At 39.7% G+C, this 23613-nt stretch overlaps 1 protein-coding gene across 1 annotated transcript in view; it reads right to left on the bottom strand.

Annotated features, from left to right (window-relative positions):
* LOC149779475 (parathyroid hormone 2 receptor-like) overlaps positions 1–8332 on the bottom strand; it is a 153159-nt gene extending 144827 nt beyond the window's left edge. Inside the window, exon 1 of the mRNA XM_089940164.1 lies at positions 8109–8332. The gene's annotated coding sequence lies outside the window, so the exon portion shown is untranslated. The remainder of the gene's footprint in view (positions 1–8108) is intronic.
* Between the last annotated feature and the right edge of the window lie 15281 nt (positions 8333–23613).

Raw genomic sequence — 23613 nt, forward strand, 5'->3', positions numbered from 1 at the left:
GGTTCCTGATGCACCAGAATCATTCTCACTTGAGTCTGACGTGGAAGAGGAAGAGGATGAAACTTCTAGTTCTGAACCATCAATGTCACATGACCCATATTTTCTCTAATTCTCCTCCTCTGAACAACGCCTCATAAAACAAGGTGAACTTAGTGACGTTGTCAGGGATTTCAAACTATCCAAGAGTAAGACAGAACTGTTGGGCTCCAGACTACAGCAGTTGAATCTCCTGGCAGGTGATGTTAGGGTTTCCATGTTTCGTGACCGTCAAAATGATCTTGTCACATTCTTCTTCATGAAAGGTGATCTTGCAGCCTGTAACAACATATATGGTGAGATGGCAGCCCTTAATATCGTTCATGTTCCAGATGAATGGAGGCTGTTCATTGATTAATCGAAGACGAGTATTAAATCTGTATTGCTGCATAATGGCAATGTTCTGCCATCAATTTCAGTTGGTCATGCAGTCAATAGGAAGGAAACATATGAAAACACGACCAACATCAGTGGCAGCTCTGTGGCGATTTGAAGGTTCTTGCGTTCTTGCTTGGTCTGCAGACTGGATACAGAAAGTACTGCTGTCTTCTCTGCGAATCGGATACTTGTGCGAGATATGGCCACTACATCAAGAGAGATTGGCCACTACCACAGTCATTGGAGTTTGAGAGGAAAAGTGTTCAGCATCCACCACGTTCAGATTCGAGTAAGATTTCGTTACTACTACCTTTGCACATCAGGCTGGGTCTGATGAAGAACTTTGTTAAAGTCATGGACAAAACAAAAGCAGCTTTCAAGTTCTTCCGTGGAAAAGTTTCAAGGATAAGTGAAGCTGAGATAAAAGAAGGGGTCTTTGTTGGTCCTCATATTCGTGAACTTCTTCAAGATGATGCATTTGACCGTGCATTGCGTGGCAAGGAAAAGGCGGCATTAAAAGCATTCCAGTAAATGGCAATTGTTTTTATCGTAAACAACAAGGCAGACAACTACAGGGAGCTGGTGGAAAACCTCTTCAAGGCATACAAAAGCCTTTGTTGCAACTTGTCACTAAATATAAATTATTTGCACTCTCCTCATGATTGTTTCCAACGAACTGAGAAGCAGTGAGCGACAAGCACGGCAAGCGATTTAACCAGTATATTGCAACAATGGCAAAACGCTTTCAGGGCGAATTGAGCCCATCAGTGATTGCGGACTATTGCTGGGCAGTGACAAGAGATGCTCCATGTAATGAATACATGAAACAAGCAAAGAGGCGCCGAGCAGACACTGAATAGAGATTAAACTATGTACTTATATATATATATATATATATATATATATATATATATATATATATATATATATATATATATATATATATATACATAAAAGTTTTTTGCCTTTTGTTTCATAATACATTTTATTCATATAACCCTTTTGCTGTTGTTTTTTATAGTGTTACATAAACAGGAAAGGTGAAATATTATCATGGAAAGCAACCATAAACACCTGAAAAGACCTAGGTTTACAATTCATCATTAAAACTCTACTATCTAAACAATGTACTTAGACGTAAAATGTAAAACCTAAATATTTTGGAAACAGTAGTCAATAAGTTGTTTTAATTGTCATATTTGAATTCAGCACATCAAAATCCTGAATAAATAGTACATTTTATCTCTTAAGCAGACTACTTCTAAAAAATTGTAGACTAGTATATTAATCAACAATTTCACAAGTTGTGTTCATTGCAAAGAGCAACAATGACCCGGCCTATCTAGTCGGTGTACGCCAGCGAGGTAATCAGCTTGCGAAAATCTCGAAATAAATTACCTCCATTCACCATCAGGTAGCTGACCTTGACGAGGTATGTTCCGCTGCGCAAATCAAATTCCGTCTACAGATAAACTTATCTTTTATGAAAATTACACTAACTAGGGGCTCTATATTAACTTCACTTTGATACCGATAATGAATATATATTTAGAAAGGTCTAAAGAACATTTCAGTTAGGCCCATCAACGAAACAAGCTAACACTTGAAGAGGTTGTGGCGTTTTGCAAAATAAGAACGTTTTTATTACGTTGTAAAAGTTGAATGAAATAAATAGTAGTCTGCATTACTGCATACAGAATACCAAATGGGCGGATAGTACATTAGTTCAATCCTAATGATGACAGTGCCTTCAAAAAACGACTTCCATATGCTTCATATTGGGTACAGCAGGGACATCCATGTGAGAAGAAAATGAATTTCTGCACTGGTATATAACAATTAGTTTAATTAAATGACTACATTATTTTTATGTTCAATTCAGTGCGCTTAGCTTTAATAAAATCTTGAAAATGGTATTGACTGCCGGCACTAATTTTGAATGATAGCATCAAACTGGTACGGCTCTTGGCAATACGTACCAGTATGATATAAGAATTATATAATCTAGTCAGACTCATGTCAAAATATTAAAAAGGTCAGAAAAATAGCCAATTTCAGAACCAGAATAACAACTGCGAACCAGTTGGACGATGCATCGCCGTACAACTCACTCACTAGCTTCCGTTTTGCAAGACGTTACGCTGTTATACTGAGTACTAATCTCCAAAGAACGCCGTCCTATGTCTCAGACTAAAAGGATTTTCTATGCTAAAAAAATGCATTACAATTGAATGAGATTCTTCGCTTGCAATAAAAATATTGGAAAAAAATCCGAATAATGTAAAGTATATAACAGCATATATTAGTTTCAGTGTTTTGTAATTGTTTAACACGTGTAAAGGGTGTTTAAAACTCTGGTACTGAACATTTGGCATAATTTTTGTACTTTTGTTTCCCAGAGATTGCAATCGGTATCCGACAAATCTTCTTTAGCACCGGTGCTTGCCTATGTACTCAAGAATGAACGCGTTTACCACCTAAGTTTTAACAGCTAGAGCCGAGACAATCCGTCTGTGAGCACATCACCCAAAGCGTGCTTATTGGGATAATTACCTCACCTCTTCCTTCACTTTCCCTCGCTGTTTTCTTAGCTCCTTGTTCTGAGGACGATACAAATCAGATTGCACAATCTGCTGAGCTTCAGCATTTATATAACATATATCAAGTAACCCATCACGATACCTGTTGAATGTATCATTTACTCGACCATCCCATTCTTGCTAAGATGTGCTTATCGAAAAAGCTGTCTGAAGATGTTGCTGACAATCACTGCGTTATTTGACCAACTCCTCTAGAAATACGTCCCGCATTTGAAAGCAGATAAATGAACAATGGAACAACATCTTAATTAAGAGAATAAATCAGCAAACAAATCATAAATCAATCAGAAAGTTCTAGTGCGATGCACTAATTGTCAATGATTCGATCAATGAAAGGGTTCTGCATTTACATTCTAGGTTTCAAAATAATGAGGAGTTTCTTTACACCCTAAACTTTGAACATGTAAATAAATGTCACCACTTTATCATTTTCTGTAAAAGTCATTCATCAACTCATACTTCTGTACTACTCGCCGCGTGTCTCCCGTTTCGGTTTTATCTGTTTCAAACCTTAGGAAGCATCGTTGTTTCGTCGGATTTCATTTGATCTGGGATATAATAGTATTAAAGGGTAAATATGTATCTACACACCTGTCCAACATATTTCTGTCTTATATATTCTTGGCTGTACTGGTAGGATGATGAACCATGATGATGGGCTGCATTTACATGCTTACAGCGGTCTTCATTGCAATTCCTTATATTATTTCTGCCAGTTCCACATGTGGTCCCTTTGGCCGTACTGATGGTGTTGGCTGTGTGAGTTTGCGAAACAGTGTCGAGTTCCCAAAAGTCTGCTAAAGCTTACATTCGCGACTGGGATTTGAATATCCCGAGTAGGCAACATGCCATCCAGCTCTCGTTATCCGTTACTGATTTAACCACTGACACTGTCACTGCCGTGTTAGCAATGATGTGATTATTTTTGCGGTGGTTGTTTAAGTATGCTATCTTGTTCATACGATGTTCACATGCGGTGCATTCAAAAGTCTTTTCCAGTTTCTTCTTCCTGCATATTAAAATATGTGCATCCCATTTCACACTTTCGAGTATATGTCTGATCATAAATATGTGAGTATGTGAGAAAGCTTGCCAGTAGCTTCTCGTGGGCAGGTAGTTCTTTCTGGGGTTTACTCGGGTTTTTCCTCCACTATGATACTGGCTGCCATGTATAGCCTATGTTGTGCTGAAAAATGACGTTAAAGCCCACAACGACAACGACAAAGACTGATCACAAAGCTGCCGATTTCTGCCACTCTTGGAGTCAGCCTGCTGAACCTGTTACATACCGAATCTGCTTTGAACCTAACTGATTTGTTGTGGTATATGTAGGCTGTATGTCCTAAAGTCGTCCCTTCCACGGAGAAAATATCTTGTTTAGCATTGACTAAAGGATGCCGATTTCCATTGGTATTGTCCAACGCAAATTGTTATATCAGTGTAGATGTCACTTAAATGTCAATAAAAAAATAATTTGATATTGCGACCTCGTACATAGTCTGTTAAGAACATTCCTGCAGATTGGACTCTAACCTGTACAAATTCCATTTTGTGCAGGATGCAGCCTGACCTTTTGTATTTATGTTACCAATTCAGTTTGTTTTATGTTTGACCGTTTCTCTGATACCACTGGAAAGGTCACTCCAATATCCGTTAAGGATTGGTTCGCTTGTTCTATCTTCTATTTTCCAGCTGCGTTCTGTATAACTCAAAGGCCTTTGAAAAAAAACTCTTGTAACTATCAACATCGCCATCATTCAGGTTTATGAGAATGTCTTGCGTTTATCCGCGTGATACTTGCCTTTATGCTTGATCGTCCAACCATTAATGTTGGTGCATACCTCGAACTATGACCTATAATCTAGTCCAGAACCAGTCTGGTCAAATGTTTCTGGTTTGAGATGGCGTGCTTTAATTCAAATCGTTTGATTGGAAGAATTATATGTGGCAGACATATGCACTTGGAAACATTGCCCAGACTTCATACTGTCCATACTATATATTGCATCATCAAGTATAAGCGCGTTTAATGGTCTCACTTGCTGCACGTGCGAAAACTTTGGGGATCGAAGACTCAAGGAACGTGCTATAATCTGACTTTATACGCAAGAATATGTATTTTATTTTGTTCGTATCTTAAAATGTTGTGCACCATTTTGTCAGTTGTTTAAAGGTCAAGGGACAGCGCCTGCACATCAGTATCATGTGATCGCAGCTGCGTAGTATCGGCACATGCAACTCTAATGACTAAGTCACGTAGCACGGAGCCTTTTTTGTACCTGCGCAACAACATTCATTGTGCTAGTTGCAAACTGGACAATGCTATAACTGACATGTCAACGCCTCTCATTTATGATCAATGCTTTTGATATCTTCGTGAAGACAAAAAAGTATTAAGTTTTGGAAGAATGCTGAACCAGATATTCGGTAAAGTCTGAGTTGAATAACACTATCTGCAGACGGTAAAGTTTGAGTTGAATAACACTATCTGCAGACGGTAAAGTTTGAGTTGAATAACACTATCTGCAGACTGTAAAGTTTGAGTTGAATAACACTATCTGCAGAAGAGTTTCGGAAGAAGATAACTTTATCTTTAAACCATTTTCTCGTCAAACCTAATATAAATGCAAAATTCAATTATCACACTTTGGACAGTATTGCTAGCGGATTAAAATAAAGTTGCCTCATATCATCCTATACGCCACGTAACACATAACGTTGTTATTTTGCAGACAGCCCAGAAAATGTGTTCTTGTATAAAACAAGCCTAAATTAATCGAATAAGTACGTTATATAAGCACGTCCTCCACGATCTGTCATGTCTACTTTTTCATTATTTGAAAATTGTCCTGTCAAGCTCGATCGCATTAAGAAATAAATTTAACAAATCCTAAATTTGGCTTCAACACAGGTTTCAATTTAAAAAGAAATTAGAGAGAGAAATAGTAATTCTACCACTTCTATTCTGAAAGAATATGGAAGTAAGTTTTATCAGAATTTCTGCAGTTTAGCTAAAAGACCCTGACGTTTACTATAAATTCAGTAAATTTAGATCACAGTGGCAATGATGAGAAAGCATCCAAATATGCCGGAGTATTTCAAGGATAAAAACAGCTATATATTTAACATAACTAAGACAAATAGGAAATACCGTAGTTATTCTAATAGAATCCCCCCTTGTAATAAGCTCTCCACCCCTTTTTCCACTCAAAATAAAAATTCCTACCTTATCTAGGCTTATAGATCAGTGTATATCATTTATGGTATGTCCAAATAATTAAAGCAGTACATGACTGATCCAACGACTGTTAGAAATTTTTTTAAAAAAGAACTTAATTTACGAACGTTTTCAGACACACAGTGTTGTATGCCCTGGGGCGTCTATTGGAATAACAACGGCATTTGTTCTTAAAGTCTTGAATATTATTATTTATATTTGTTTACGTTTTATTATTCGGTGTCTGAAAAAAAAGGTTACTGGAATCAAAAAGTAATAATATTTTTAAGTACTATTCATCAGAAACTAATGTAAGACTATTCACATCGCCATGCAAACATTTTGGTTTAAAAGGATTGATTTTTCTTCTGAAAATAATTAAGGCATTATCCATATCCACAATCTAACCCAAAGAAGAGGGTGAAAGAAGAAACCAAAGAGAAAATGAGAAATAAATGGAGACCGAGGAAATAATATTCCCCAAAAATACCAAGCAATCTATCGATAAGAACGGAAACTATTTAATCGGATTGGCTTTATAATCTTCGTTCACTTACAATTAAGTAAGTAATGTAAGACGTCACATTTTTACATAACTTTTGAAGAATCATAAATATACTTCAATGCATAATTCGTAACTTTATAGACATCACAACAAATAAAATACCATCTCTAGCCACAATGGTCTAAACTTAGATTTTATATTGTCAATTTTTGGTATTAAACATGATTACACTCAGCTTCATTTTACCTTTAATAAAGAAGTCAGAATTTTGAACTGACCGTAGAGCAATAAGATTTAAAAATTGATGCGTGGCTTCGAAATTACGCAGTTCTAAGTTATTGTATTCTTGCGATCTTGTATGGATGAAGGCTCGCACAAGAGCAATTGAATGTTTCATGATTTATTTTCCTTCATCTTTTGTTTTATATGTTTAACAGCTCAATATTCACTTTTTGTCACTCATTATTTTAAACGTCTTAAAAAGCCATAGAAGATATCATGGAGTAAGTACCATATGAAAACTTCGGAACCCTTTCCCCCTTTCAACAAAGAGTGAGTAAAGAAACGAATATGATCATGACATTCCGTTTGAATTATCTGCATACAGCACTTTATGCTGTACACGACAAAGTTTTATTACGTGGGGAGGACATATGTTGTTTTATAAAACAAATGTACTACACAAAGTAACCGACGCTCAAAATAAAAATCACAGGATTTCAATGAACACATCCCACCTAAGGTCATCACTTTAATGTCTGAAGGCCATAAAAATTCCCTTTCGTAAAGAATATGCCCCAGCCAGCTTTTGATCGTATCGTATCATTTTCTCCAGTTACTGGTGCCATTAGACTAACATCGAACTCGTGTAACCCCTAACGCTGTGCCGTCTGGCTTTGGGAATTATTTCCAATATATTGTATAACTAACTGTCTATGGCTGGGGTCCATCTTTTATGTTAGCATCGTTTGATTATAATAAATATCCATTAATATATAAACTGGAAATAATGACGCATATATTGTGGATGAAATCAGTGCCTGGAAGCACATTATTTAATATACTGAGCGCAATCTATATTGAGGACTCATTTCAAATGTTAAAAGACATAACTGATTTCTAACGAGATCGTATATTAGAGAAGTGAGAATTAAAATTTAAAAATTGTTGGAATAGTAGGTCGCTTTTAATTTAAAAAAACAAAGCTATGAAAAAGAACAAGTAAGATTTTCGCTGTTGAATTATTAAATAAGTAAAAATCATTGGCTCAAAAGTTTTGAAATAGTACTATTTAGTTAACGTAAAAGTGGATTAAGCGGATTGATCAGTTTTAGAGTTTCATAAAGCGATTTCATTGGCATTTAGTACTTACCTTATTAGCTGCACCAACGTATTCCTCCAGTTTGATACAAAATGTGAATTCACTAAGTCTGGCGTTCAAATTGATAGGAATTGCTTAAATAACAGCAGCTGAACATATTGGCCCGATGCCATTTACGATACGTTTGCCGCCTCCAGCCAATTCGTGATATTGTTGCTGATAAGAGAGACTAGTAAAAACCAAAAGTATTAATGATTTTTGTATTATAATCATAAATGTCTTCGGCGAGTCCGTTTCACAGCCTGTCTGTCTTCAGTATGATAAGACATTTAAGGTACCAAACACAGGCTGTAAGAAATGAAATCAATCATTATCTATTGAAGCGTTATATTCTACGCATTTTAAACGATGAATCCGACTCATGGGATGGAGAAAGCATGATAAGACTAGATAGGAAGGATCAAGTTCCAACCTGATTATCATGCATTACAATAGACTGTATACCAAATATAAAAAACGACATCAAAATTCATTATGCGTGAGGCGGCTGAAAGCATGACCCTGCTAAGTGAAAAAAGAATCTTTTCTTACCGAATACATTGGAAAATTATTATCTTCAGAAAGAAAATTGGACGAGGAGTTGGTAGCACTTGAAATTTGCATTAAACATATTCATACGATCTCGGTTTATCAATACGATCAACTATGTATCGAGTAATCCTGATACTTGAATTAGGGTAAGTAAATAGGTCAGCATTTAGATAAAGTACATGGATCAGAAATGTTTGATTTATTGCAAGTAGTAAATATTTAAATATTTTGAACACAGCAAAATATATTTGATCCACTAGTGTAGAGAGAAGTCAACGAAAGAATAAATTATCCCAAGTTTACCCAGTCGTGTAGAGATAAGACAAAACTAAATAAAAATATCCCAAACTATAAAGAGAACTAGTGAAAAACACCAATTTTCTCATAAAGAAATATTAAAACGCTAAAAAAACCCACATTAACTGGCTCAGATCCGGAACGTTAATGGGAAAGCCCAGGCCCAGCAAACTGTTAAAGCCACATTGTCCACAACAAAGAAGAAGCAAAGACTAATTTAAAGTTTTGCACTTCATAAATAATGGTACAATGTTATATCCTATCGAGTGTAACAGTTTTGTTGATGATATCAATAATTCACTAGTGTAACTTTAAAGCAGCAATATTGATATCTAGAAATAATGCCTGTTTGTGTACAAGCCTGGACGGGATGAAAGTGTGCTAAAGGCGAGAAGGAATAAAGAAGAAATTTAAGAAAATAAACGTGTTCGTATATTGATTTTAAATATAAAGACATGATCGGATATTTCGGAAATGATACAAATTTGCAAATTACAATAAATTGTGTATTATATGTAAAAGAGTGATAAATAATCGACCCTGAGAGCAATTTACGAACACGTTTATTTTGCTTATGTATCGCTTAATTAGGCAAGTTTGAAGAAGGGATGCATTACATATTTGATGTGGACGAATAAATATCCAAGTCTGCAAGAAAACTTGAGATATCCTAACATGTGCAACGTCAATATACAACGATTCAGTAAGACATGAGATAAAATGCATGAATCAAAGTTAAAGTCAAACGTGAAAGAATACACTACATGACGTAGCTGTAGCTTAATCAACCACACGAAAGGCAAAATTTATCATAAATACCAAACCATTCATAGGTTTAAAATTATTAAATAAACATTCCAGTGCGCTGAAAACTAAAGTCATACATTTCATCTGTTGGCTTATTGCTAACACATAACGACAACATGTCCAGCCTAAAACATTCTTTGGATGGCTTTATACCATATTAAATAAATATAAATCAAGTACGAAAATAAATGAAATAAAACAAAAAGAAAATAAAAATAACTGAACGATCTATTGATACATGTTATGACTCAATGGACTTAAGCTACGTAACAGAGAGAAGCGAAAAAGACAAGTTTAGAAAAAGCAGCAAATATATAGTATTTTCAATTAAATACCAAATAATTATAAAAGTTCTATTACATGATCAAACGAAAAGAGGATTCCATCATTAGGCGTGCTGATGTACCGATAGTCTTGAAATGGTTGATGTGTCATCAATCTTGATGAATCACAACGATATAATACAGAATGTCGTTGGATAAAGTCACACTAATTCTACGACAGTGATTTTGTCTAAAATATCAGTGAGCACTTTGTAACTCCAATGAATAAACTAATATTAATGATTCCTCTTAAACTGTATCTGAACACAACTGATAAAAAATTCCTGAGACGGACCTTAAGATCGGAAAGAAGAAGTTTTGCTTACCTGCACTTTATCTAAACACATAAGACAAAATAAGATGACGAGGACGTGTGTCGTAACTTCGCTTCCAGAACGTTCTAAGGTCAAAATATTATGTCAACATGTCTACAATTTACGATTGTCTTAACTTACAATCTACAATAATGGACAAACGTTAGTTATCTAAACATGTTGTTTACAATTTACCATCAACTTAAACTTCAACGTACAATACATGTTCACACACACACACACACAAACACACACACACACACACACAAACACACACACACACACACACACACACACACACACACATATATATATATATATATATATATATATATATATATATATATATATATATATATATATATATATATATATATATATATATATATATATATATATATATATATATATATATATATATATATATATTACGATGAAACCAAAAAGATGTCTTATGAATGACACTAAATATACAATATAGTAATTTTATACACGCGAGAGTGCCTCTCCAATCAGCTTATCTTTTCTTTTGTATGTACCTAATGTCAATGCTGTATTCCTGCAACATCAACCTCTACCTCAACCATCTCTGATCTTTGGTTTTCATTTTGGGAATGAAAGAAATGGGGTTGTGATCACTGTATGTACCGGCCAAAGAAGGAACAGAATTATTACACACTTCAAAGTATCGCAAGGTATCAAAGCCAGACATTCCTTCTTTATTGTGGAATATATTTTCTGGTGCTTGTTTAGGTTTTAAGAGACATAGCACACTGGATGAACCACATCATTTGTGATTTCTTGAATCGAATCTGTAAACACCAACATCACTAGCATATGCATACATTTTGAATAATTGATTTAAATTTGGAGCTGAAAGAACTGGGAACTCTTAAACCTCAGCAACTTTTATCAGACCAATGAAACCTGCATCTCTTTTTCAACAAATTGGTCTGTGTCTCAGCAATTATGGAAATATCTCAGCAAAATTTCCGAAATTATTTAGCCATACGAAAAATCACATCAGTTGTTTATTTTTACTAACAGGCGCTGGGAATTCATTAATAGCCTTGACCTTACTTCTACAGGTTTAATTTGACATTGACCCACTAAATGTCTTAAAAATGTAACACAAGCAGGGCAAAACTACTTTTATTTAAACTTCAAATTTGCATCACTGAGTCCATCAAAGAATTTCCTAATTATTTCCAAATGATCTTTCAAAGTATTGTTATTGATGATGACGTCATTGATGTACGTGTTACAATTATCTAGACCAAATGTTATCATGTTCATTAAACATTTCGATGCTGAGTGAGACTTGTCGTACCAAAGGATATCACTTTATGTTCTTAATGTCTATCTCGTGTTTTAAATGCAGAAATTTCTTTTACTCTTTCCATCAGTGCAATTTGCCAGAATCCTTTCAAAATAACTTGATCACATAATTTCCTTTTCTAATTTTGTCAATCCAGTTATCTCATCTTGGCGCTGGAGATGAAATTGTTTTGTTGACACTGATAACAGTAGTAAAGTGGGTCACCCTACGTACAATGGAAATTTAACATGGCGAAAAATCGTGGGTCACTCTACGTACAAGGGGAATTTAACATGGCGAAAAATCGTGGGTCACTCTACGTACAAGGGGAATTTAACATGGGGAATAGAGTTTGGGGTTGTTTAGGGACAAGGGGAATTGAACATGGGATTTTTTTTTAAAAAAAAAATTTTTTTTAAAAAAAGGGGTAGGCAATTGAAAGGCTATCTCTTTTCGAGAAATATGGCTGGCCCTGAAAAGGGCCTTTGGGTTTATGTTAATGTATTCATTAACATAGATGGCATCTGTCACATCTTCTTCTTCTTCTTAAACTCCTTCTAACTGCCGGTCCATACACAAGTACCCTCTTGAGACATCCTTGTCTTTCTATATAAACTCTCCTCATCCATAGACTAGCATCTGTCCTATCAACAACAGTCCACTTGGACCGGACATACATGAGCATGTCCGTCCTGAACATCATTGTTGACACAAGGGTTGAAGATTGAACGTCGGTCCACATCTTGAGGCTCCGAGAACAGGTGAATCAATGCAGTGAACTGCGCTTATTTATAGGCAGAGGTAGGATTGAAACGGATTGAGTTCATTCACCAATCCGAACACGCGTTACAAAATTCAGCCAGCCGCATCCAATCCGAAGAGAGCAGTCTGTGACGTCACGTAGTCAATATAGATTTGCTAGCGCTTGTGTGCAGTCAATCTATGCGACAGTGATTCAACATGACGGAAATTCAGAAAACGATCCATTGGGGTGCACCAACAGGGGAGACTGTCCAAGGGAACCCGGACTTACTTTCAGAAGAGGTGAATTGGGATTTTGTGGATTTTCTCTCCTCGCAAGAATTTGTTCCAGAACCTTCGTTACCTTCTTCATTACCGCAAGTGGAGAATTTTAGACAGAGACAGAAAGAAGAATTGGAGAAATTTATACAACGACAAAAGGAAGCGGAACAAGCTTTTCTCCTACAGCAACAGCAGCAAGAAGAAGAGGTAAGAAAAAAACAACAGCAACAACAGCAAGAAGAAGTAGCAGCAGCAGCAAAGAAACAAGAGGGTGAAAATCAAACGGTCACGGTACTGTTGGACATTTTAGCGGAGTTAAGAAGTCTGAAACAAATGTATCAGACTTCTTTATCACGACCGAAGAGAATACGACCTTCCCGAGCTAAACACGTTAACCCTGTGACTAAGCCTACCGTACCACCCTTAGTGATTTCAACCCAATCATCATCATCAACATTACGCAGTCCAGAAGTAGGCCTTGGCCGTGGCAAAGGTTTAAGGCAGTTAAAGTTGATTGCTTAAACTCACCCCTACACCATAAAGAAAAAAAGGCCCTTTTCAGGGCCACCCACATTTCTCGAAAAGAAATACAATTTCAATTTGCCAATAACTCAAAAAAAAAAACCCCACCCATTTTACCCATATAGTACGTTTCTGTGTATGAGTGCGTGAGTGTAGCTTCTTATTTTAAAATCAAAACTCAAAGACACTTACCTTATATCATTCATTTATTCTTTTCTCCATTTTTTACAATCCAATTCACAATTCACATCACAACACTTTAATAAAAAGTTCACTGACTTCTTCTTTCTCCTTGTTTAGTCTCTCTGTTTTTTAAATTTCTTCACCGTCTTTTCCTCATTTTCTTCCCTTCTTTCTTTTCTTCTCCTGTTTCTTTTTCTTCACTTGTCTGCTTTCTTCCTCTGAAGAATCCCTCTTTTCTTCCGAAGAATCCCTCTCTTCTTCTGAAGAATCCTTCTTTTCTTCTGACTCCTCTTGTTTCTTTTTCGGGCAATCTGGAGACCAATGTCCTTTTTCTTTACAATAATAACAGGTATCTTGACTTTTGTATTTTTTAGCCCCTGTTTCTTTTCTTTTTTGACGGTCTGGACACTCTGAAGACCAATGCCCTTTCTTCTGACAGATATAGCAAGTATCCTGACTTTTATCTCGAAAGGAAGGAGAGTAGTACGTAGGCTGGTCTGAAGAGAATTTTCTAATGACCCCTCGCAAAGCTCTGACCTAACGTTCCATCTGGGTAGTCTCTTCCATCGTTGTACTCGGCTTGAGAGTGAAATGAATAGTGAAAAGGACAAGACACGCACCCTTTTATATACGCTGGTCTGCCATGACTATAAATTAGTTTATGGTGTTTACACTTGAGTCATTTGACGTTTTGCACTCAAGATGAAACGATCCCATTCATTCGAGAAGAAAGAAGAAGAAAGTAAGAGGCAGAAACGTGATCTATCGCCTCGTACCAGAGCTGAAATCTTGGCACAAATTTATGCCAGCGATTTTGAAGAGGACATGAGTGAACCAGAATCCGAACCCTCTAAACCAAGTTCACCACCCTTAGTCAACCCTGAAAAGTACTATTCCATTCGAGAGACGGAAAAGCGCTCCTCTAGAAAATTTAGAACCACGGCTTACACCTACACGGTGAAGTTTAAAGATTTCAAGGCCGACGTACCCTTGGAGAAAGCAGAAGGGTTTATCACCGAGATGTGGGATTCTTTGCTCACCGCACTCAAGCGACAATGTCAAGCCAAAGAAGACGATCGCTTGACACTATCCATAGATCACGACGGTTTGAAATCCCCTGTTTGGATCGAGTTTAGCAGACCCTCAGAACTGACCCCTTCCAAAATCATGGACAAGATACAACAGGTGCAACAATCTAATGACCAGTTTGACATCACCGATGGTAAAGCCACACTGAAAATGGCCCACGTCTCTCTTCCTCAAGGGACTGGACGCAAAAAGATGTTATTGGTGGACGACCTTCGCAACACCAAAACACGTCTCGTCCGAATTAACAACCCTCAAGACCAGATGTGTTTAGCTCGAGCCATCGTGGTGGGACGAACCTATGCCAACAAGAACGACACGGTAGAATGGAAAAGAACCTGGAACACTATTCAACGTTCCTATCGAGCTAAACAACGAAACGAAGCAGAACTCCTGTTACAACAAGCCGGACTGCCCAAAGACACACCCTGTGGCATTCCTGAGATGCAAAAATTGCAAGATGCCCTAGCTCCACGCTACACCTTGAACGTGCACCCTCAAGAAATGCGTGGGTCTCTGTTGTTTCGAGGCCAAGACTTTAAGGACGGAAAATACATTCACCTGTATCATCACGATGAACATTTCGATACCATTACCAGTATCACTGGATTCCTGGGATATGTTTATTATTGTGAGAAATGTGACTATGGTTATAATAATCGAGAGCAACACAAACATTGTGGATAAAAATGCTCAGGATGTTTGGCCTCTTCACCCTGTCTGAGCGAAGAACCAGTGCCTTGTTCGACTTGTTTGCGCACGCTTGTCAGTCCTACCTGTTACCAACAACATTTGAAAACACAAGGTTCACAGAAGAAATGTGCTTGTCAACTCCTGAGATTGTGCCCTACCTGTGGACAAGGCATACTTACCAATAATGCCAAGGCACACGTATGTCGAGGACTTGGAACACCAATGCTACGTGCAAAAATACCAACCCCCACCAGAGAAAGAGGACGGTCACAAGAAGAAAGGCAATTTCATCTTTTTCGATTTCGAATGCATGCAAGAGACCGGCATTCACATTCCTAATTTCTGCGTGGCTCATCGAGCGTGCGAGAAGTGCATTCAAGAACCTATCTTCAGTCATTGCCCTCACTGCAGCAAGATTCCTGGAGGACGTGAAAAAATCTTTCGGGGACCCAACACGTTAGCCGATTTTGCCCAATGGGTTTTAGACCCCATCGACAAGACGTGGAGCCAAGAGGACATCGAACGTTACGGAGATTGTCATCGTCATGCCACAGTGATGGCTCACAATTTCTCCGGATACGATGGACAGTTTCTTCTCAGATACTATACGGAACAAGGCACCGAACGTCCTAAAGTGACTTTGAACGGAGCCAAAATCATTTTCATGCAAGTGGGACAAGTGCAGTTTAAAGATTCGATGAGTTACTTGGCCGTGCCTTTGAGCCGAATGCCTAAAACGTTTGGAATGACAGAAATGGCTAAAGGGTACTTTCCACACTTTTTCAATACGGAAGCCAATCAACATGCCGTTTTACCCCATTTGCCTGAGGCTCACTATTACGACCCCGACAACATGCGTACCGAACAACGAGAAGCTTTCTACGCTTGGTACCAAGCTCACGCCTCGGACCCCTTCGACTTTCAGGAAGAAATGTTAAAGTATTGTCGTTCCGACGTGGACATTTTACGACGTTGCTGTGGAAAATTTCGAGAACTGTTCATGGAACACGGAGGGGTCGATCCTTTGAAAGAAGCTTGCACCATTGCCAAAGCGTGTTCCTTAGTGTACCGCCAACGATTCATGCCTGAAAACACCGTGGCTGTCATCAGTCCTCAAACGACCCACTTTGTCAAACGTGAATACTCGGTCAAAGCCCTACGCTGGTTACATTACTTGTGCGACAAGGAAGACAAATGGATTCAGCATGCCCGCAACGGAGGAGGCGAAAAGACCATCGGAACGTATTCGGTCGATGGCTGGGACTTAGAAAACCCCAAGATCGTGTACGAGTTTAACGGCTGCTTATTTCACGGATGTCCCGTCTGCTACCCTGACCGTGACACTAAAAATCAGTTTTTACAACGGACCATGGAAGACCTGTACCAGGACACTTGTCAGCGACGCCTAAAGTTGGAACAGGAAGGATACCAAGTGGTGGAAATGTGGGAACACGAGTACAATCACCGTATGAAAACCGATCCCGAGTTTAAACGCCTCGTGGAAAGTTACCAGTTCATGGACCCGCTGAACCCGAGGGATAGTTTGTACGGAGGAAGGACCAATGCCACCTGTTTGCTGTACCAAGCCGACGAAGAGAAAGGAGAAGAAATCAAATACTTGGACGTGTGTTCGTTGTATCCCTACGTGTGCAAATATTGTCGCTTTCCTGTAGGGCACCCGCAATTGCTGACGGAACACATCGACCTGAAAAACATTCGACAATACGAAGGCTTGATCAAGTGTAAAGTTTTGCCTCCCACGAACCTATACCATCCCGTCTTACCTCACCATTGTCAAGGCAAACTGATGTTTCCCTTGTGCCGTACTTGTGCCGAAACGTGCAACCAAGACCAACCTTGTCAGCACAGCCAGGAAGAACGGGCCTTGACGGGAACCTGGGTCAGCGTAGAATTGTTCAAAGCTCTGGACATGGGATACCAACTGTTAGAAGTGTACGAAATTTGCCACTTTCCCAAGACACAACAATACCACAAGGGTGATCCCAGTCAGAAAGGCATTTTCGCCGACTACGTGGATGCCTTTTTGAAACTGAAGCAAGAAGCCAGCGGCTATCCTTCCTGGTGTCACACTCCCGAAGACCAAATACAATTCAAAGAGAAATACTACGAACAAGAAGGCATCTCTTTAGACCACATCGAGAAAAACGAAGGCAGGCGATCGTTTGCCAAAGTGATGTTAAATTGCTTGTGGGGTAAAATGGCACAACGACCGTGTTTACCCAAGACGGAATATTTGACAGAACCTTCCCGCTACTTCCAGATGATTCACGACAAAACCAAATACATGAAACACGTGGACGTCGTTCGAGAGGATTTGATCTTGGTCAATTACGAAGAAGATCTGGACTTTGTACAAGACGACCCTTTTGGAAATGTCATCATTGCGGCTTACGTGACAGCCCATGCTCGCTTAAAATTGTACGAAGCTTTAGAACTGTTAGAAGAACGCGTCCTGTACTTTGACACGGACAGTTGCATTTACATCCATCACCCGATTCAACATCACCCTGACATCGAAGGAGACCGTTTAGGAGCCTGGACAGACGAGCATCCCGACGACAAGATTCTAAGTTTCGTCAGTGGTGGTCCCAAAAATTACGGCTACGAATACCGTGACAAACAAGGAGAAGTGCACACGACGTGCAAAGTGAAAGGACTGACTCTGAATCATCGTACCAGTCGAGTGGTCAACTTTGGGGTATTGAAAGAAGCCTTGCAATCGGGAGAGGATGCAAACTTTAAAGTGACCACCTATCAACCGAACAAGATTGTACGTTTACCCACTCACCACATCGTCAGTCGACCCTTGGAAAAAGTCTATCAAATCGTGTACCAGAAGCGAGTGCGACTTCCCAATCATTTCACCTTACCGTATGGACACGTCGGTATTGGTCTGTATATAAAAAGGAACCCTAGGCAAGATCGATAGTTCATTGGGACTACCAAGACCGAGCGAACAAGATGAATACTTTGAAAGAGACATCGTTCCAGTTTGGGGATTGTAAAAAAGTTGTATCTTCCTCTAGTGTGACTAATACTGGATGGATAAGACCCAGGCATTGCGACGGAAAATGTCCGGAAGGAAACTGCGATTGTCCATGTGGTTACCATTGTAATTGCGTAACGGAGTTTGCAGACGAGTGCGATTGTGAGCCTTGCGATGGGTACGATGCTGTACGTTGTGACCTGAGCGATGCCGTAAAGCATCATGGGAACTTTAGTGTCCCTACCCCTATCATGGAAAGTGATGCTGTGCGTGTCAAACCTGTGGGATGCGAAAGTGATGCCGCTCGTCCTCTTGGACATTTTACTGGGTTTCGTTTTAAAGGGGAATGTTCACCTTCACGTCTACCCCCCCTACGGATGTCATCCAGCCTTGAGCAAACTCCTGCCCATGTCACTCAACCCTCATCGTAACGAACCTGTGAAAAACGAATATTCGTTTCCTGTGCGTTTGTCGGAATACTGCGACTTTGAAAATCGTCTTCAATCGTTCAAAGGAAAATGGCCTAAGTATCTGGGAGGACCGACCCCCGAAGAATTAGCCAGAGCTGGATTTTTCTACTTGGGCGAAGGAGATAAAGTCAAGTGCTTCAGTTGCGGTGTGTCACTTCACCACTGGGAACCGCAAGATTCGGCCTACGTTGAACATGCTCGATGGTCACCGAATTGTCATTACTTACCCTTAGTGGGACCGAGACATTGAAGTAACTTACCATGTCGTTGACGAAGAAGAAACCAGATTGGTTAGGAGTCAAATGTTGGACATCACCGAGACCAGTATTTAAACTTCATTTCAAAAACGATATTGAATCATTACCTAAAGAACTACAAGAGAAGATTTACAAGGAAGTTTGGCAGGGGTTTGCCAGAGTGAAATCTCAATGGGTCACTGTAGAACTTTTGTGTCGAGAAATTCATAAGAGGAAAGTGAAAAAAGTCAACCAGTGTGTTAGATTTCTTTGGGTCAAGTGTGCATTTCTCCTATTGTATCGCTTTAGACCGTTTACATCAAAAGAGTTCAGTGACATTCTTGGACGTTACCCTGAATGGCAGTGGTCAGAAATTACTCACTATGTGGATTACTTTTGTGAATTGTACGGACTGACCTATTCATGAATACTTTACAAGAGAACATTCGTGCTTTGCCTGTGGAGTTGAGAGAAAGGATTTACCGAGAGCTGGTCAAAATACAAGTGGAACGTAAAGAACAATTGCATCCGTTACGTCACCGGTGTTTGAACCACTGGTACCTGAATGCTATACAAGGACTGATTGAGTTGAAACTGTTCCATTGGACAGACATTGATCAACGACCTCCTGGTTATAAAAAGGAATGGTTTGGTATGGACGATTCTATCTACTACATTGTAAACGTACTGCATCGAATTCCAGAGGAAGAGTTAACGAATTACCAACATCTTTCACGCAATGTCAACTTGGTGAAAGAGGAAACTTCTGAACGAATTGTAATGTGTAGATTAGTGGTGAAACAATTTAGATTCGACAATGAATTAAAACCATGTTTGTGCAAACAGTACATTTCTTGTGTCAGATCAAAGAGGATTTAGTATGACCTATTCATGGATACTTTGCTAGAGAACATTCGTGCCTTGCCTGTGGAATTGAGAGAATGCATTTACCGAGAGCTGGTCAAAATACAAGTCAAACGTAAAGGACAATTGCATCCGATACGTCACCAGATCTTTAACCACTGGTACCTGAATGGTATAAGAGAACTGATTCGTCAGAAATTCTTTCAATGGTCAGACATTGTTCAAAACTTTGAGGTCGCTAATGATCGACATGTTCATGATTATGGTTACTTCGAGATTCACCTAGTGCAACGCATTGAGGAAGACAAGTTAAAGGATTACAACCATATTTTACGTGGAATCTACTTAGAGGAAGAGGAAACACCTAAACGAACTCTGACGTTTCGGTTACAGTATACAAGATTTAGATTCCCTACTGGAGAACGAAGATCTCTGGCTAGAAAGTACGTGTATTGCATCCGAAAAAAAGAGAATATAAAAACAGGCTGCCATGCCACGGTTTATGTCACATGTCATCCAACAGATTCCGTGGAAGGAACTCAATGACCATATTCAAACCGTGGATCATTACCATCAATTATTACAAGAACTGTATCCATTCAATTTGGGACGACAAGTGGTGTGTGTCTTAGTGACTTGTTTTCTGGGATTTCGTTTACCAGCCGATTCTTTGTGGACTCTTTACAATCAGTACTTACCACCTCCATGGCCTTAATGGTCACGAAAAACTCCTTTTGCTCAAAGCCTTGCGGTTTCATCTGGATACTTCTCGACCTCAACAGGAAAAAAAGATTCGTCAACTTTTAGCTACCCAAGACGTGTATGACGATGTGTGTGTAGCTTGTGACTTACATCCCCATTGGACAGATGTCCGTGCCTGGAAAGAATGGGGTTTTGAGGCTTGGACCCAAGAAGTGGCCCAGTATGCACGAGAGTTGTTCAAGGAAAAAAGTTACTTTTCAACCCGTGTTAGTGACGGTGCCAGAAGAACCCGTCACCCAGGACAGGACTGTCGTGGACAGACCTGAAAGACCCTTTCGGGAGGACACTTGTGTGACCTTACCCCCTACTATAGAACTGGTTAGAACATTACCCAAAACATGTGATTGTTGTACAGACACTTGTGTTTATTCCACGTTCATAGTTATCATGTGCCTTTTATCCTTGTACTTAAGCCTTTGGCTTTTATGTATTTTTGTCTTTCGTATTCATGTTTGAAAAAAAAAAACATTCAATAAACGTGTTCTGAAAAAGTATATAAACTCTTGTCTTGTTTGTTTTAGTGTCACAAGTGACATTTCTCACACCATGACTACCTCTGCTGTCTCTACTCCCTCTTCCTCTACTGTCAAAGTCATCGACGAACACTTAGATCGTGCCAGTTGGGAGGCTTTGTATCTTCGCCATCCCTTTAACATGCTCATTGCTGGACCTAGCGGTTCAGGCAAAACCGAATTCGTCAAACGTTTGATCGAACATAAACATCATTTGATCGATCGGCCACCTCAACGGATCGTGTGGTGTTACAAAGAGTGGCAATCGGTGTACAGCCTCTTGCGAGAAAGTCAAGGCGATTCCATCGTGTTTGTGGAAGGCATTCCTAAAGAAGACGACGGCATCGTCTCTGACTCCCGTCAAACCCATTTGGTCATTTTCGACGACATGTTAGGAGAAGACGAAGAAGAAATTAAATTGTGGTTCACGCGCAAAGGGCATCACCGTAATGCCAGTGTCGTTTACATCACCCAAAATTTGTTTCAACAAAGTAAAGCCCATCGCACCATCAGTCTCAATGCGCATTACGTAGTCTTGTTTAAAAGCCCTCGAGATAAATCGCAAGTGCAAGTCTTAGCCAAACAATTAGGAACGCCTTGGCTGACTCAGGCGTACGACGATGCCACTCAAACGCCACACGCCTATTTACTAGTCGATTTGAAACCTACGACTCCCGAGGATTTGCGATTTCGTACCCACTTGTTTCACCACTGGTGCCAAGACGGAGGGCCTGTCCTGTACACGTCTCCGTCCTCGACTTCATTTCACTCCCCATAAAAAAATCTATAAAAACCTCAGACCCTTTTTCGTCTGTCTCACACAGTGTGAACATGACGTCCCTTCAGTCGCATCTTCCCGTCAAATTGATTCGTGCCTTGTATGGCATCAGTCGAGAAAAAGATCCACAAACACGAGCTCGTGTCTTAGAAGCTAGTCTCAAAGAAGTCTTACGATGGTTCACGGTGACGGCACGTCAATTACTCCAAGGAATCATTCAGATTCCTCATCAAACCCAACGCTTTTTCGATCGAAACAAAGTCGCTTTGGTCCAACTGGCCGATCCCCGCATCGACACTCAAACCAAAAAACAAATCATTTTGAAACCTGGAGGGAGCGGTACTCTAGGAGGGGTCATCATTCGCTCACTCTTAAGATGGGATCCTAATGCCCCCAAAGTTATCCCCAAGACAAAAGTCCAACGAAGCCCCAAGAAGAAAAAGAAAAAGACCAGGTCCCCAAGAAGAATAACTTCTCCAGTGGCGGGACCCTCCTCTTACCAGACACCACCCCGGAAAAAGAAAAGAAGCCCCCAGAAAAAGAAACAGAGAAAAAGTCCCCAGAAAAAGAAAAGTCCACAGAAGAAAACTAGTCGCAAGAGAGGCACTTCGGCCAGGACGCAACCTTACACTCGCAAACCACGACCTGCCACGGCAGTGACTGCGTCTCCGGCAGCCTCACGTTTGTCCACTTCTCCGTTGATGTCACCAGGAACTGAAGAGTACTTGGAAACGTTGATCACACCAAGAACTTCTCCGTTGATGACCCCCAAAAGAACTTCCCCAGTGGCAGGACCTTCCAATTTAGCGGCAATGGCTGCTGCTCACAAAGTACCTTCTCCCAAAATCAAAGTCCATGAAAGATCGGGCATGTTACAAAGTTTACTGGATTTGTCCAAGCAAGAACTGGCTCGATTTAGTCCGTTGCGTACCCCTGCACGACGTGTCATGCCTGTCCTCAAACTGATAAAACGTAAAGACAATCAGTGGCGACGCGTTCCAGTATAAAAAAGACCTGTGACCGAGTAGGGTATCAGTGTTTTTTCGGTGCTCCTGAAGACTCAAAGATGTCACCCTCCAGAAAACCCCAAGGAAAGAAAAGGAAAGGACTGCCACCACGTTTAGCCAAACATGGGGACATGTTATCTGTCCTGTCCAAAGCTTCTCCACCCCTACGAAAAAAACTCATTCAAACGGCCTCCAAAGAGGTCATCGATACCGTGTGCGAATGTTGTTTGAACGTTTTGAAAGGCACAATTCCTTTGTCCAAACACCAGAAACAATGCTTAAGCAAACATCGTCACGTTCTTCGCCAAATGGTTCGAAAGAAAATTCCCATTCGTCAAAAAAAGAAGATGCTGGTCCAACGTGGAGGCCTTTTACCTCTCTTGCTAGGCCCCATACTGAAAGGAGTCTTGGGAACCATGTTGGGAGGACTGGTGGGAGCAATATAAAAAGACCCTCGGAAGTCCCAAGATCTCAGAATCGACACCTGACAACCCCATGGAAGGACGAAAACTAGCTTTAGTGCCTTACAAACGATGGATGGAATACCATCGGTGGCAAGAACAACGCACCCCGTATTTACCTCCCAATCCCAATTTGAGCGAGATGTCCCAGTTACAACACGAATTGCAATCCTTGATGGATCGCCAAGATTTGTCCGAAACAGAAAAATCGCAAAAGTACGGTCAACTCTTGCAAAGACTGCAACTCTTTCACCAGAAAGCTTTAGACGAAACAGCTTTACCCACTCTGAAAGATTTTAAGA

The sequence above is a fragment of the Sinohyriopsis cumingii genome, chromosome 17 (assembly GCF_028554795.1).
Source record: "Sinohyriopsis cumingii isolate HCF-2022 chromosome 17, ASM2855479v2, whole genome shotgun sequence".
Taxonomy (NCBI): Eukaryota; Metazoa; Mollusca; class Bivalvia; order Unionida; family Unionidae; genus Sinohyriopsis; species Sinohyriopsis cumingii.